Genomic DNA, 15,162 nt, shown 5'->3' with positions numbered 1-15,162 from the left:
AGAAGGTAGCTTTGCTCTTCCACAGAAAAGGAGGAGAATGTTAGTCATATTTCAAGGCTTTATGTCTTCTTTGAAGAAAGAAGAGTATCTTGTAGCTGTGACCCACTTTGGGGAGAGGAATTCTGGTCTCTCTGACTGGCTTCAAGGGAGAGAGATGGGTGGGACAGGACTGGAAGACAGGAAGACAGGGATTGCTCAGAGAGACTATTTCTGATATTGCTCTTAGGGTTTCCTTTTTCCTTTAGCTCAAAGTCCTGCCAGAGCATTATACTTCGGAATATTATTTTCTGATCCTCAACATTCCTCATGGCCAGTATTCTCTCTTTTCCTCTCTTTTTCCTTTTTTCCTTAGGAAGGAAGGGTGAACGAAAGGCAGCAGGGAGCATGAGCAAAGGAAAGATTCATGTGTCAGTGTTGGAGTTCATTTCATACATTCTGGTGAATCTGTGTCTGTCTCAAAGCTTCTCTAGTTGTTCAGCTATCTCCCACGTGCCTTCTGCCTGTCCCTGCTTCGAATACTCTTCTCCAGTGGGGCTTCCATGAAATGTTTCCTCACATGAGTAAATTGTGAAGATCATATCATCTATGGATGTGAAAAGTACAGGGCATGTATTGTGTAAAAGTGAGTAAACCAGTGAACTGTTTCAGTTCGACTCAGCATTCCACTTTTGAGGTCCACTTTCTACCATTGGACTAATTCAAGGATCTCAGCTCTGCTAATTGCTAGAGAATGAAGGGTATAATTATACAGTTTATAACGTGAACTGAATTTCAAGACTGGTAGCATACCTGGATACTTCTAGAAGTCCTCACAGGGAGTCCCTCTTAGCAGGTCCCAGCCTTTGGGGGTATCAGCTCCCAGTCATATAGACTAAATGTCTATAGATTCTATCTATGCTTTACAATCTTCACTCCCAAGGCTGAGTCACCTGGCTTTCCTCATGGTATTCTCACCCCTTGAACAAAAATATCCTACTGTCAGACTCCTACCTTTTTTCATTTTTCTTTTATCCTTCCCACTCTTGTCCTGTGTTGTCCTGAGAACTTCTTCTTGGCTGCCACTTCAATGTCCCTATAAAAACTAGCTCCAGCCCCACATTTGCATTAGAAGCTGGTCTCGCGTCCTCCCAGGCTCAGTTCTGCTCCTCTATTCCCGCAGGGGCTACATTGTGGATTATATTTGTAAAACCAGGAGAGTTGTCTGAGTTATTTGAAGGACCTGGAGGAAATACTCTAGAGTAGATCTGCAGATTTTCCTAAACAGAGGGGGGAACCAATAAAAGGAAGCTCAGTGAAATTTGAGAGAAGAAAATAAAATAAAATAGGAGAAAGGTGGTATTATTTTTTGAGATTAGACAACCTCAAGTGAGAAGCAGAAAGTGTTGTTACTACAAACTTTTTCAAAGTACCAAACAATATGTAGTGTATGAGATATATAGACAATAAGATAGACACATAAAAAGAAAGTTATTTTAAGAAGTAGCTTTAGAGTCCTTCGAGTTTGGCAATGAAGACAGGTGAGAAGAAAGACAGCCACAAAAGCCCAGCTCAATTCTGCCATCTACTGCCTAGCAGTGGGAACCAGTCTTGATAGAGAACTTACCTTGACAGCCCTTGGAATTGGTGGGGGGGAGGGGAAGGGGAGGGAGGGTGGTCATTGCTAGAGTACAACCATTTGGAGATAAGATGGAAGCCACTGAGACTACATTCATGAGGTACAATAATGCTCACCATCAATAAATAGGTACAGAGGCCAGGGACCAGTGGTGCATGCCTGTAATCTTAGCAACTCAGAAGGCTGAGAACTGAAGATCTGGGTTTAAGACCAGCCCAGGCAGGAAAGTCTGTGAGACTCAGATCCCCAATTAACCACCCAAAAGCTGGAAGTGGTGAGGTGGCTTGAAGGTAGAGTGCTAGCCTTCATTGAAGAAAAACAAAATCAAAACCAAAAAAAGCTCAGGGACAGTGCCCAGGTCCTGAGTTCAAGCCCCAGGACCTCAGGGCAAAGAGGTTCAGTGAATTATTAAATCAGGCCAAGGTTAAAGCAGTAACTCCTGACCAATAATTAAACCAGGTCGGTTATGTCTGTGTATCATTAAAACATAGAATTATAGAGAACATAATTTGAAAGACTGCATGGTTTTGCCTCACTGCAAAAAAAAAAAAAATGACCCTCCATATCACATTCTCCCTTGAGTTGTATCTTGACAACAACAAAAAACTCATAGCACATTATATTTGCAGGCAAAATAATAGCTCTTGCTCTTATGTGGAATAGCAGGAAAGGAAGTCAGATTGCATTTTTTCATCTCTAGGTTCCTAGTTCTGATGCTGAGAAAGAGCACTGACTCTTTGTTCCTACTATACAACTATTACATTATTACATGCTGGTTCTGTCTTGTTAGTTGCTTGGGCTATAAAAGAAAAAGGGAACAGTTGGTGAGCACAGTTGTAATAATCACTATATATATATATATATATATATATATATGAAAATCGAACTAGGAATATTGAGGGGATGGATGAGGCTGGAAGACATGAGAGAGAATTCCTTGTACTCACAAACTGACATGTTGAATTGAAACACTTTATACACTTAAGATTACAAAAAAGAAATAAAAAGGGAACATTTGAAAGATTGAGAAAGAGTAGTTAAGAGCCTAAAAACATAGTTCTAACATGTGGCTCTGTTACTCATAAATGACTTATCTTGGGATGACTATGAAGATTAAATAAAATTACATGTAAAAAATTAAGAAAGCTTAAAAATCATCATCATCATCGTTGGTAGTTTCATAATTGGTTGGACTTCCACTTTTGATAGTGTAATTATAATCCTACACTTTTTTGTGGTACTTCATGGTTTACAAATGTTTTGACTTACATTAGCTGATTTAATTTCATCCTCACATGTACCTCTCTGATAGTTCTAATCATCCTCCCATTTTACAGACAAAGCAAATGATAATCAGTGAAGTCAGGTGGCTTTCAAAGTGTACACCACTGGTTAAGGAGTTGCATCAAAACCCTGGAACTCACCCCTGGGTCTTCGAATGCTGCTGTGGATTCAGGAAAAGGATCTGGCTATTGAGATGCCTGATCTTGTTTGAGCTGGCTTTAGGAAGAGACATTCTACACAAGATTAGTTTCATATTACCCTTTCATGTTACCTTTCATGTTACCCTTTCTATGTTACCTATGTTACCATGTTACCATGTTACCCTCCTAAGGGAGGGGGGTTGCAGTTACTAAGAACTTTCTCAGTCTCTAGACAATAGCACCTCATAATAATTTATTGTCCAAATGTGAACCCATTCTTACATATGATTGGGTTGGTTTATAAATATTTAACAAATGTCTAGTTTCTTCACATGTAGCATCTCAAATGTTAACTAAATCTGATTATGCTGTACTCTCTCCGTTTCTCTGTCTCTCTGTGTCCATCTCTATCTCCACTATGTAGCGAAGGAAGTCTGAAGTGTGTAACTTGTACACAATGTCATTTTCTGTTTCCACCTCTTTCTCTGGACCATCTCCCTTCTCCCCTCACCACTGCCAAGGAGCACCGCCTCCCCCCACCACCAGCTCACCTTCCTCCTCCACCTTCATTCTTCCAAGACACGTTTTCTCATCAGTGGCCTGTTATCACATTCCTCTTTACTCCACTTACCTTTAATCATCTGGGTAGACTTGTGTGTCAATAGTGTCTAGATTCTAAACTAGACTCAGGACTCTTGCCCGTGTGTGTGTGTGTGTGTGTGTGTGTGTGTGTGTGTGTGTGTGTGTGTGTGTGTGTGTGTGTGTGTGTGTGTGTGTGTGTGAAAAATCTGCAGCATTTAATGCTAGAGCTCTAGTGCCTAGAATTAAATGGTTTTATCTGTAATACATACAGCATTTAAAATAAACTGACATATTAAAATAAACTCATTAAAAACCAAAAGGGGAACAAAAGACCTTAAGGCATCGCAGCATGGGCCTCTCATCCCAGTATTTTTAAAGGTGGGGCAATATGATTGCATGCTCGGGGCCTGCTTGGGCTGTGTAGTGACTTCAAGGCCAGCCTAGGCTACACAGTAAGACATCATTGAAGAGGAAGAGGAAGAGGAGGAGGAGGAGGAGGAGGTGGAGGAGGAAGAGGAGGAGGAGGTGGAGGAGGAGGAGGAGGAGGAGGAGGAGGAGGAGGAGGAGGAGGAGGAGGAGGAGGAGGAGGAGAAGGAGGAGGAGGAGTTTTAAGAATCTCCATGTGTTTATTTGAATTTTTAACACAATGGTCAAACATTAATCTAAATGCTAAAGCAATCAAGAGATGGTACTACCACATACTACTGGAGTGTGAGACAATTGGCTTGTTTTTAAATTACCTTTCAAATGAATAGTACCTTTCCATTCAAGTTTTCAGTAGACTACATTTTTTTTTAATTTAAATTTTTATTTTTTGTGAACATACTGTACAGAGGGGTTACAATTACATGAGCAAGGTAATGAGTACATTTCTTATCAAGCATTGCAGCCTCCTCCTTTGTTTACCCTTCACATCCCTTCCCAGCCTCCCCCCGCCCCCCACCCAAAGTAGACTACATTTATAAATGTAGAGTTCAGTTGGATTACATTCAATATAACTAGTTCAATATAACTATAATAACTTTTAAGTAAATTCAATTTCTCTTGTTCAAATCTTAAATATTTGTAATTCTGCCACCAAGATTTAGGACAATGATATCAAATATTGAATCTTGTGGATAGTGTGGTCCACAGTAGAATTTTGAAGGTATAGTAGCCCATGTGAAAGTCTGCACTTCTTTTTTTTTTTTTTTTTTTTTTTTTTTTGTCGGTGGTGGGGCTTGAACTCTGGGCTTGGGCGCTGTCCCTGAGCTCTTCAGTTCAAGGCAAGCACTCTACCACTTGAGCCACAGTGCCACTTTGGGTTTTCTAGTAGTTTACTGGAGCTAAGGGTCTCATGGACTTTCCTGCCCGGGCTGGCTTTGAACCACGATCCTCATATCTCAGCCTCCTGAGTAGCTAGGATTACAGGCGTGAGCCACTGGCATCCAGCTAAGTCTATACTTCTTTAGGTGAGGCATGAAGGAGGATAATTGGAGGGAGTCCCCACTTAAGACACAAGGGACAGAGAAATGCCAAAGTTAAGTGATCCACTGATGTGAAAGTGTGTGGAAATAATCAAAGTCCACAAAATGGAACTTGATGGGCTGCAGATGTTAAAACAGCTCTCAACGTGTTCCTTTATGAACCAAAACCTACCCATGGGCTGAAAAAGAGACAGCCAGTCAATATGAGCAATGAAGGAAAGGAGGTAGCCGATCAACAAACTCCTCAATAATCACACAAAACCCCCATATTCAGGCAGCAACTATTCTCCATTGGCCATTGCCCACCATTTTTCTTAATGACTTCCTAATAAACCATTGGTTTTCATAGTCTCCCATCGTGGTAAATTCTTTTACCAACCCAAGGCCCTTTCTCCATGAATCTAGAATTCTTTACTTATGTCCAGTCATAAATAAATAACTTCATTTGCTTTAAAAATGTCTTTAAACTCCTTAATATTTGGTCAAATTTAAATCTAGCATAAACTAAAAATTCAAAGGATACATAGAGAGATACAGATAGCTATCTTTAAGTGTCTTTCTCTAGTATTTTCTTCATGTTTATTTTGAATTATCATTCACCTACGTGTTTGCCCCTACCTTCTTATGAACATTTAATTTTAAAATCTTTATGAATTGATTCTCTCTAGAAAATATCAGCATGCCCACATTTGTCTATTAGTTGAATTTTTGAAGCAGCTTCCTGGGTAAATTTGTGTTACTCACTATGACATAGAAGGTAGTGGAAGAGGTGGAGGGTTGGAAAACATTTGGTTATGATATACTTAAAAGGATTCACCCTCTACAGTCCAAAGCTCCCCACTTTTTTAGTAAAAGCAGTCTGTGTTTAGCAGAATCAAGCCCACAACGTTCATGAATATCTTGCATTCTCGGGCTGGACAGCAGCCATTTACCCTGGGACCAAATTCCTGTTTACTTTGTAGTGAATGTGTAAGACAAGCTGCTTGCCAGTAGCTGGGAAGGCAGTAAAAACACCGCCAGAGGCCAGCATGGGGAGGACATCACAATACACATGAATTTGTGAACTTCAAGGACAGAGTTTTAACACTGTTCGGTGAAGCCCAAGGTGTGGCTCTGTCTGAAAGAAAAATCCGAGCTGAGGAAAAAGCTTGAGAGTTTGGTAAAATGTTGGCCCAATGAGTGGCCTAGTATCATTCCTCTGCTGGCTCTTTTATATCATCTTTTTAATAAAATTTCTCCCCAATTGGTTACTAATTATTTGGGAAGTACAAGTTGGTTCCATTCTAGTTTTTGCATTTGGATGTATATGATAGAGAACCAAAGACACACACGTGATATTTAGGGTGACCTTTGGAGAATTCCAGATGCAATCTGGAAATAGAGATAGGATGCTTCATTGTGCCCTCCTGCTTATGATGGTGCTGTATACAGCACTTCAGGGGCACAGACTTCTCCACGATGTCTTACTCACATTTAAAACTTGAGTGATCTTTGACTAAAGGGAAAACCAGGGGCTGCCAGGCTTGATACTCCAGCACATGTCCCAAATATGTACATCACACAGGAAGGAGCTTCTACGTAAATACTCAGAATTCCACAGGGGCTCCCAGCCCTCTGGCATCTGGCTTCGATATGTTTAGGTCCCGTGTTATGAGCTCTTCTTGTTTGGATGGGGTTTCTAGAGAAGCCAGTACTAAAAGGATTTTTCAATGCCAATGCTCATCATGTTATGTTAAGATTGAAATACATTGGAAAGTTCAAATGTATCTTCCACATGTCCTGTCCTAGAAGAGCTTAGAAATGTTTTGCAATGTTTTATTATGGGACACAAGACCAGAAGCTTTATCCATTAGCACTTTAAATCAAGTTGAGCGGAATGTACACACTGCTGCTGGGAGGTCTGGCTGTCTGGGAAAGATGAATCTAGCAATGCACTAATAGAGGAAAATATTCATCCAACAATAAAGTTGGAAGCCTAAGGAGCAATCTGTTTTTCTTTTCTTTTTCTTTTTTTTTTGGGGGGGGGGATGGTCCGGTCGTGGGCCTGAACTCTGGGCCTGGGCGCTGTCCCTCAGCTCTTCAGCTCAAGGCTAGCGCTCTACCACTTGAGCCATAGCGCCACTTCCGGCTTTTTTTCCCCTGCTTATGTGGTGCTGAGGAATCGAACCTAGGGCCTCATGCATGCAAGGCAAGCGCTCTACCACTTAGCCACCTTCCCAGCCCCTCTTTTTCTTTTTTGTCCCTGTGTCAGTCCTGGGTCTTGAACTCAGGTCCAAGCTTCCTGTTCCTGAGCAAGAACTCAAGGCTAGTACCACTTAAGTCAGCCAGAGCTCCACTTCTAGTCTTTTTGGCAATTTACTAGAGATAAGAGCCTCACAGATTTTCCTGTCAGGGCTGGCTTTGAACCTTGATCCTCAGCTCTCAGCCTTGTGAGTAGTGAGGATGATAGATATAACCCACCAGCACCCAGCTGGTGGAGTAATTCTTTCCAAAAAAAAAAAAAAGTAGGATCAATCTTTTAAAGATTTTGTTGATATTGTTAAACTGCACTTAGAAGTATTTATAAAACAGATGCCATTGTTGTTTTGGTTCAGATGTTATTTCTCTTGAGACAATAAAGAGATTATTCCAGACTATCTGTAATTTGTTCTGCTCTGTTATCTTCAGTCTACTGGCTATTCCATTTGCTGTGCAGAAGCTTTGGTTCTGAGTTATTGGAGTTCTATTCAGGACATTACTACTTATTCCAATACATTCTAGTGGGATTGTTTCCTATTCTTTCCTATAATAGTTTCAAAGTTTCTTAAATGAAGGTTTTTATCCACTTTGAATCAATATTAATACAAGGTGAGAGACGAGGATCTAGTTTTAGTTTGTTGCATGTGGATATTTAGTTTTTCCCAGCACTATTTCTTGAAGAGGCTATTTTTCTCTACATATCTTTTGTTCTCTTTTGTCAAAAAATGTATTGGTTTTTTTCCTTGGTGTTCTACTCTGTTGCATTGGTCTTTAGGTCTGTTTTGTGCCAGTGTTATGCTAGTTTTGTTGCCATGACTCTCTGGTATAATTTCAAGCCCACTATTTAGGATAATAGATAAACCATTCTCCAAATGTTCTCAGAAGTATCCTTTTCTCTACCTTGGCATAATTTTATTCCAGGAAAAAAACATGGGATAATTTCAATATGCCCTCATATCACAAACAGAAAAAAAAGGAGCTAATAAAATTTCCTAGTATGGTAAACTTGTTATGTATGGGACTTTTTTCTCTCCTATTATTTGTTTTCCTGATGACAGTGACTCAAAAAGAACAGGAAGGGCTTGGCCATCTTATTATAACTTTCAGAAGTTATATATAGGTATACTAGTTTTCACTTGGACCCACTATGAATGTCACCCATTAATTTATCTGAACTGTTTTGTTTCTGTTAAATTGTTTGTTTATAATCTTAGCTTTTATCAGCTCTTGAGATAATGAGTTCCATATTCCACATGGGAGAAAAATAATCGGGCTTTGGCAGATAAGGTAAATAGGCAAACAAAGCAAAGATTAAAAAAACACCAGACATGGTTTTCTGTCCAGGGAAGCCGGACCTTGACCACACTTTGAAACAAGGAATTCCTGGCAGCCGAGGAATACTCTGTCATTTTGGTTCATTGTCATTTTTGTCGTCCTCTTCCAGAAAGAAATGTGCATCTTTGATTTTTCAGAATCTAAATAGTACCGGTATATATTGACCCATAATAGATGTGTTGCTGGGGAAAATATTAAATGGGTGGATGGGTGGATAAGATAAATGGTAGATTGATAGATAATGGATAGATGAATGATGGATGGATAGATAGGTGGATGGATACCTGTCATAAGGGACTCCAGGAAGTGTGAATGTGTTTCTCTACATCATGATTTGGATAACAATAGAAGACATCACTTTACTAAATTCAGAACACCCAAATTTCCCACAGAGTTCTTAATTAATAAAGATTTCGTTCCATTTCATTTTTTTCACTTTTCAAATATGCTTCTTGTTTTGTATGCCTTCTTCTGTTTTAATTTAAAACTAAAAGTGAGGTAGTTTGCCTCAGAATATAAGGAAATACAAGGTTAGAGTGAAGTTATGCAACTAAAAATGGATTCCAAAAAATATACCTTTTTTGTGACAAGACATAGTGATAAGTAAAAATAAGCAAGGAACCAACATAGAGAAGCTAAATAGAAGCTGCATAGGTTGGAACATGGATGCAGCCACTTTGAGTAGAGGAAAAGCTTCCATGACCAACTGTGTAGTTGCCTAACTTAGGAAACAACTTATAATTTCTAAATTTCTCATCAACAAAACAGGCATAATCACTTTATATATCTTATCAGACACATGGAATTGGAGTACGTATCCAAATTAGATGATGGCCAAGATTTAGGGTATCATTAGCTTTGCTCTTGAATTCAGTTTCATTTAATTTTATAGCATAGCCCCTAACTCAAAATCCATACTGACTACTACCTTCTCATAACCCCTTCCAGCATGTGCTCCTCTACCATTTTTGATGCTTTGCCTCTCACTCATATTATGCCTGAGAGTGATCATTTTCCACCCAAATGCACCTTCTCCTTCCTCAATCATTCTTATTCTCTCCTGCAGTGAGGGGTTATGCTCTTTCTGGTGGAAGAAGGTAAACATGATGAATGCCACTGCCAGGCTGAGTCCATGGAAACGTCTCCACTGCGTCTTTCCACACAATTCCCCTTCTCAAAGGCAGACGAGTTGATGGTGACGAATGTGAGGATGGCAAAACATCCCTCAGCTTGTAGCTTGAGTAATTTCACAAGGCAGAACTTTCCAGCATTCTTAAACCATCAACAATAACCTCCATCTCAGAATAGTCCACAATAACCTCAACAATGATGATGATCAACTTTAGCTGTTTGTGAGACATAGCATTTAGTCCTATTTGTTATAGTTCCTCCCTCCCAATAGAGAGAGATGTAGTTTATTTCCAATTTCTTTCTACATCACTAAGTATCATCTCAGTTAAATAGCTGACACAAAATCATATTGAAATCTTTAACATTAAAACTTGCAGAAATGAAATTCAGTTAAACAGTAGCAAAATAGTGGCAGCGTTATAGATCATGGATGAGGAAAGCTTGATGGAAATGTGAGAAAGATTGGTGGGAAAAACATACTTCTCTGGAAAGATTGGCTCTAGAAGTGTTGGTGGCTAACACTGTAACCCCAGCTACCCAGGAGGTTTAGACCTAAGAGTCGAGGTTTAGTACTAGTTCAGGAAGAGATTCTTACTTATTTCCAATTAATCAGTACAAAGCTGGAACTAAAGGCCTGGTTCAGATGGAAGAGCACCAGGTATGGGCAAACGCAGGCAGGCAAGAGCTGGAAGCCCTGTGTTCAGGCGTCAGTGCCAACATAAAAAGCGATGGCTATTACACTTACATAATTTTGTATTATCTAGAACTACTGAGAGAGGCCTTTAAAAAATTCAGAGATTATTTCGTGGAGCATGTGAGTTCTTTTAGAAAAATTTACAGTGCTTCAGTTAAGACATTTGTCATCAGGATCTTTTAAGATGACATGTCACTAGATGTGTCACAAAACATCATTACAGGTGTTAACTACTCAGGAAGCAGAAATTTGGAGGATCACAGTTCAAGAGCAGCCCAAATTAGTGAGACTTCCATTACAACCAATAAGGTGTACACGGTTGTTCATGCCTATAATCCCCTTATTTGGGACATGCAGATAGGAGGATCACAGGCTGGTAACAAGCCCAAAAGAAGAGAAAATAGAGAAAGGAAGGAAAGGGAAATGGACAAAAAGAAAGGAGAGCAAGGAAAAAACCCTATATGAAAATAGCCTAAACAAAAAAGGGCTAGAATGTGATTCAAGTAGCAAGCTCAAGTCCCTGAGTTCCAACTCCAGTACCACCAAAAAAGGGACAATACCTTTACTTGTTTCATAGTATGAGATGATGCATACAAAGGAAGCACCTTCATCTTAGCTTATCCTACCATTGTCATTTTTATTCTTGTGACAAGATTCTCTTAGAATGCCATTAGTAAGTCCTAAGGTAGTCAGCTTGTTTGAAAACTTTTCACAGTATTTTTTTTTCCTGATTCTTGCTTTAAATAGTAATGGACACTAAATGAATTTGATGGAATAGCATGACTAACATCAAAGACTATGCAAGAAATTTCAGTTGTCAAAAGCAATCATGAGAACTGAGGATGCAGTTCAGTGATAGAGAGCGTGCCTGGCGTGCATAAGGTCTTGGCTTCTATCCACTGAGACAGAGTGGGGGGAAGGGGAGGGAGGAAGGATGGAGGGAGGGAGGGAAGGAGAAAGAGACAGAGGGAGAGAGAGAGAGAGGGAAACATGAGCATGAAACCAAGTTGATTAGCTACAGGAATTGTGTATTATAATTTTGAAGTATTTCTTCTTATGTGAAATAATAAGACTCTATTCTCAGAGACTATATAAACTAGCCACTGTTTACAATTTTTCCAATGACAATGGACTTAGAAGATAAGTCCATATGTAGTGAATTTTAAAAAATGAGTGTTTAGAGAGTAACTGTGTGCAATTATTAAAATTTCACATTGTATGATGTAGTTAAAGTTAGCAAAACAACGTCATTTTTTACACTGGCTAACATCAGTTTTTACCAGGGGGTTCATTGTTATATTACACATGTGTACATTGTATTCCGATCACTCTCACTCCCTCTATCACACTCCCTGCTTCCTTCCCTCTAAAATACGGCATTCCCAACAGCTTGCCTTGTTCTGCTTTCATAGTTGCAAATAATCAATTCTGACACTATTCAACCTCCTTTATCTTCCGCCCAGGAAAATTCCTCTCCCACCAGTTCCCCCCACTCACAGAATTACACAGTAATTCACCCTTTTTCTTTTCCTATTCTTCTTTCTTCTCTTAAACAATCTCTCTGCTTGATTCATGTTCTGTGTTTAACCAGCTAAGTAGTTACGTATATGGATATTTATACTTACGTACATGTCCATGAGTCTTTTAGGTCTAGCTTCCACATATAAGTGAACACATATGATAGTTTGGTTTTAGGGATTGGCTTGTCTTGCTCAGTAGGATATCATATTGAAGAGTTTCTACATAGCAAAAGAAACAGTCAGGCCAGGCATTAGTGGCTCATACCCGTAATCCTAGCTATTCAAGAGACTGAGATATGAAAACCCAGGTTCAAAGCCAGGCCAGGCAGGAAAGACCGTGAGAATCTTGTCTCCCATTGACTACCAAAAAAGCCCAAAGTGGAGCTGGTTTTCAAGTGTAAGAACACTAGGCTTGAGCAAAAAAGCTCAGGGACAGCACCCAGGACCTGAGTTCAAGCCCCAGGACCAGGGAGTGTGCACATGTGTGTGTTGTGTGTGTGCACATGGGCACACACACAACACACGCACACACACACACACACACACACACACACACACACACACACACTAGCCATCAGAATCAAGAGAACAGGAGAAGATCTCCTTTAGCTATTCAACAGATAAAGGGATCAATATACAGAATTTTTTAAAAACCTTATCTCAACAAATTAAATGGCAAGAAAATAAGAAATCCTACCAACAAAAGGACCAGTGAATTGAACAGACAGAAACATAAGAAGAAATACAAATGGCTACTCAGTACATGAAAATGTATCCAACATCCTTAAGCCATAAAGGAAATGCAAATCAAAATAGTTTCATCTTTAGCAACTCCTTCTATAATGCAGGCTAGATATTAAAGCCCATACTTCATGTCACTGAAGATATAATCAGTCTTGATTAAGAACTTAAGTATCTGGCCTTGCTTTAGCCTAATTGGTCTCTGGCATACCATAGTTTTGCAATCATTACTGGCTAACGTGAAAGGCATAAAGGTCTACACACACAGAGAACAGTGTCCTTCACTTGAAAATATTTCACATCACTGGGTATTGGTGACTCACCCTGTAATCCTAGCTACTCAGGAGGCTAAGATCTGAGGATCTCAGCCAGCTCAGGTAGGAAAGTCCATGGGACTCTCGTCTCCAATAAGCCACACAGAAAAAGCCAGAAGTGGTGGTGTGGCTCAGGTGGTAAAACACTCAAGACCCAGGACCAGCAAAAAAAGGAAAAAAATCACATCAAGTAGGCCCTTCATATCTAAGGGTACTGAACCCACTGTTGGTTTCATTCAACCAAACAATATTTTCAAAAACATTCCAAAAAATCATTTTTACTTTTTCTTATCATTAATCCCAACACAGCACAACTATTTGCATAGTATTGACATTGCATTAGTATTGTAAATGATCTAGTGATGACTTAACACATGCTCAGGGTTATATGTAAATAGTATGTGATTTTATACAAGGGACTGGAGGAACTGCATATGTTGGTATCTACAAGGGTCTTGGAACCAACACTCTATGAATGCCAAGGGATCACTTTGTCAGAAAGATAATTTTCAATTTGTGTTGATTGATGTCTAGAAAGCAAAAGTTTCTGTATGCAAATGTTATGATGTGGATATGGTTTGAGTATGTCCCCCCGAATTTTGCTTGCTGGAGGCTTAGTCCTTAGTGTGTTGTTCCAGGAGGTTAGGTAGAACCTTAAGCCAGATGGTGTAGTGGAAAGCCTTTGGTAGTGCTGCCCCGAGAAGGGATTTATATGGTTCTCATGGGCCTATGGCTAGTTCTTACAGTAGGAAATTCTTATAAAACTTCTCCTCATGCCATTTCTTTCCCACATGCTCTTGCCAATTGTGAGGCCATGGTCTAAGAAACACTAGAGATAGGATGATGAGGCTGCCTGATCTTGAACTTGCAGCCTCCAGAATTGTAAGCTTTTTATTGTGAAAATACTGTACAGAGGGGTTACAGTTACATGAGCAAGGTAATGAGTACATTTCTTATCCAGCATCATTGCCTCCTCCTTTGTTTTTCCCCTACCATCCCGTCCCTCCCACCTCCTCACCCCTGCTTAAGTTGTAAAGTTCATTTTTCGACATAGCATCTTGTACATCTCAATGTTGCAATGGATCAATCTATATCCCTATTTAAACATCAATGAACTTCTTTATAAAAGTCTCAAGCCTTAGTCTTTTATTATCTCATGAGAAGATAAACTGAAACAGAATAGAGAGGCATACATAGAGACATTTATACTCAAAAGCAATTGACAAGTTAAATGTCTTTTCTTGAATTCGTTTTTGAGAATTTATTTGCTTTTGCTCATGCAAAATTTGCCTGGAAGGTCACAAAATATTAGAAGTTAGAAATTCAGAATACAGAATTAGAAGTTCTGTAAAGTATCAAAACTTCACACAAATAACTGGCATGCTCTTTTTTTAAAAACCATATTTATGTCAGTAAAGAGTCTACATCTTGACTTTTAAGGCAGTGACTCTTTGTGTTTATCTTTTTTCACAGCTAGCTCAGTGACTGGCAATTATAGATGAAGGAATGACTGAATGGGAAAATGAGTGAATGATTTCAGAAACAAAAAGATAGGAGTGGTTTAACAAGGTAACAGTTCTTTGAGCACTCAATGAACACAATGATTGTGTGGCACTTAGTAAAGAACACTGCTCAGAGGTGACTCTAAAATGCTCCACAGTTCTAGATCCCCAACACTAGAAGGCCATTAGCCACTACACGATCAAGCAGGATGTCATGCTACATCCTTTTATTAGACTTAAATCTCTAGGCATGTCTTTATAGCAAAGGGAATAGAATATAACATTTGGTCAGGCTGATATGTTTAATGTATTCATTTGCTATTTTATTCCTTCCCATGTTTCCTGCTTTCCTAGAAAGAATTTCCATATCAAAGCTTGTAGCTCTTCTCCATCATGCTAAAATTTGAACTTGGTGTTTGAAGAACATTAAAAATGAAAAGAAGGGATAAAATAGTCATGAATCTTTTTAGTCAGTAGTTGCATGATGTTAGGCTGGTCGCTTTAGCCATCTTGTTCTTCATTTCCCAATGTGCAACTTCCACATGTAATATTAGGTACTTAGTAAATTCCCTTCACAATTCATATTCATGATTCCTAATC

This window comes from Dipodomys merriami, unplaced genomic scaffold (assembly GCF_024711535.1).
Source record: "Dipodomys merriami isolate MVZ:Mamm:240054 unplaced genomic scaffold, mDipMer1.0.p SCAF_24, whole genome shotgun sequence".
NCBI classification, from domain to species: Eukaryota; Metazoa; Chordata; class Mammalia; order Rodentia; family Heteromyidae; genus Dipodomys; species Dipodomys merriami.
This window is presented reverse-complemented; position numbering follows the sequence as displayed.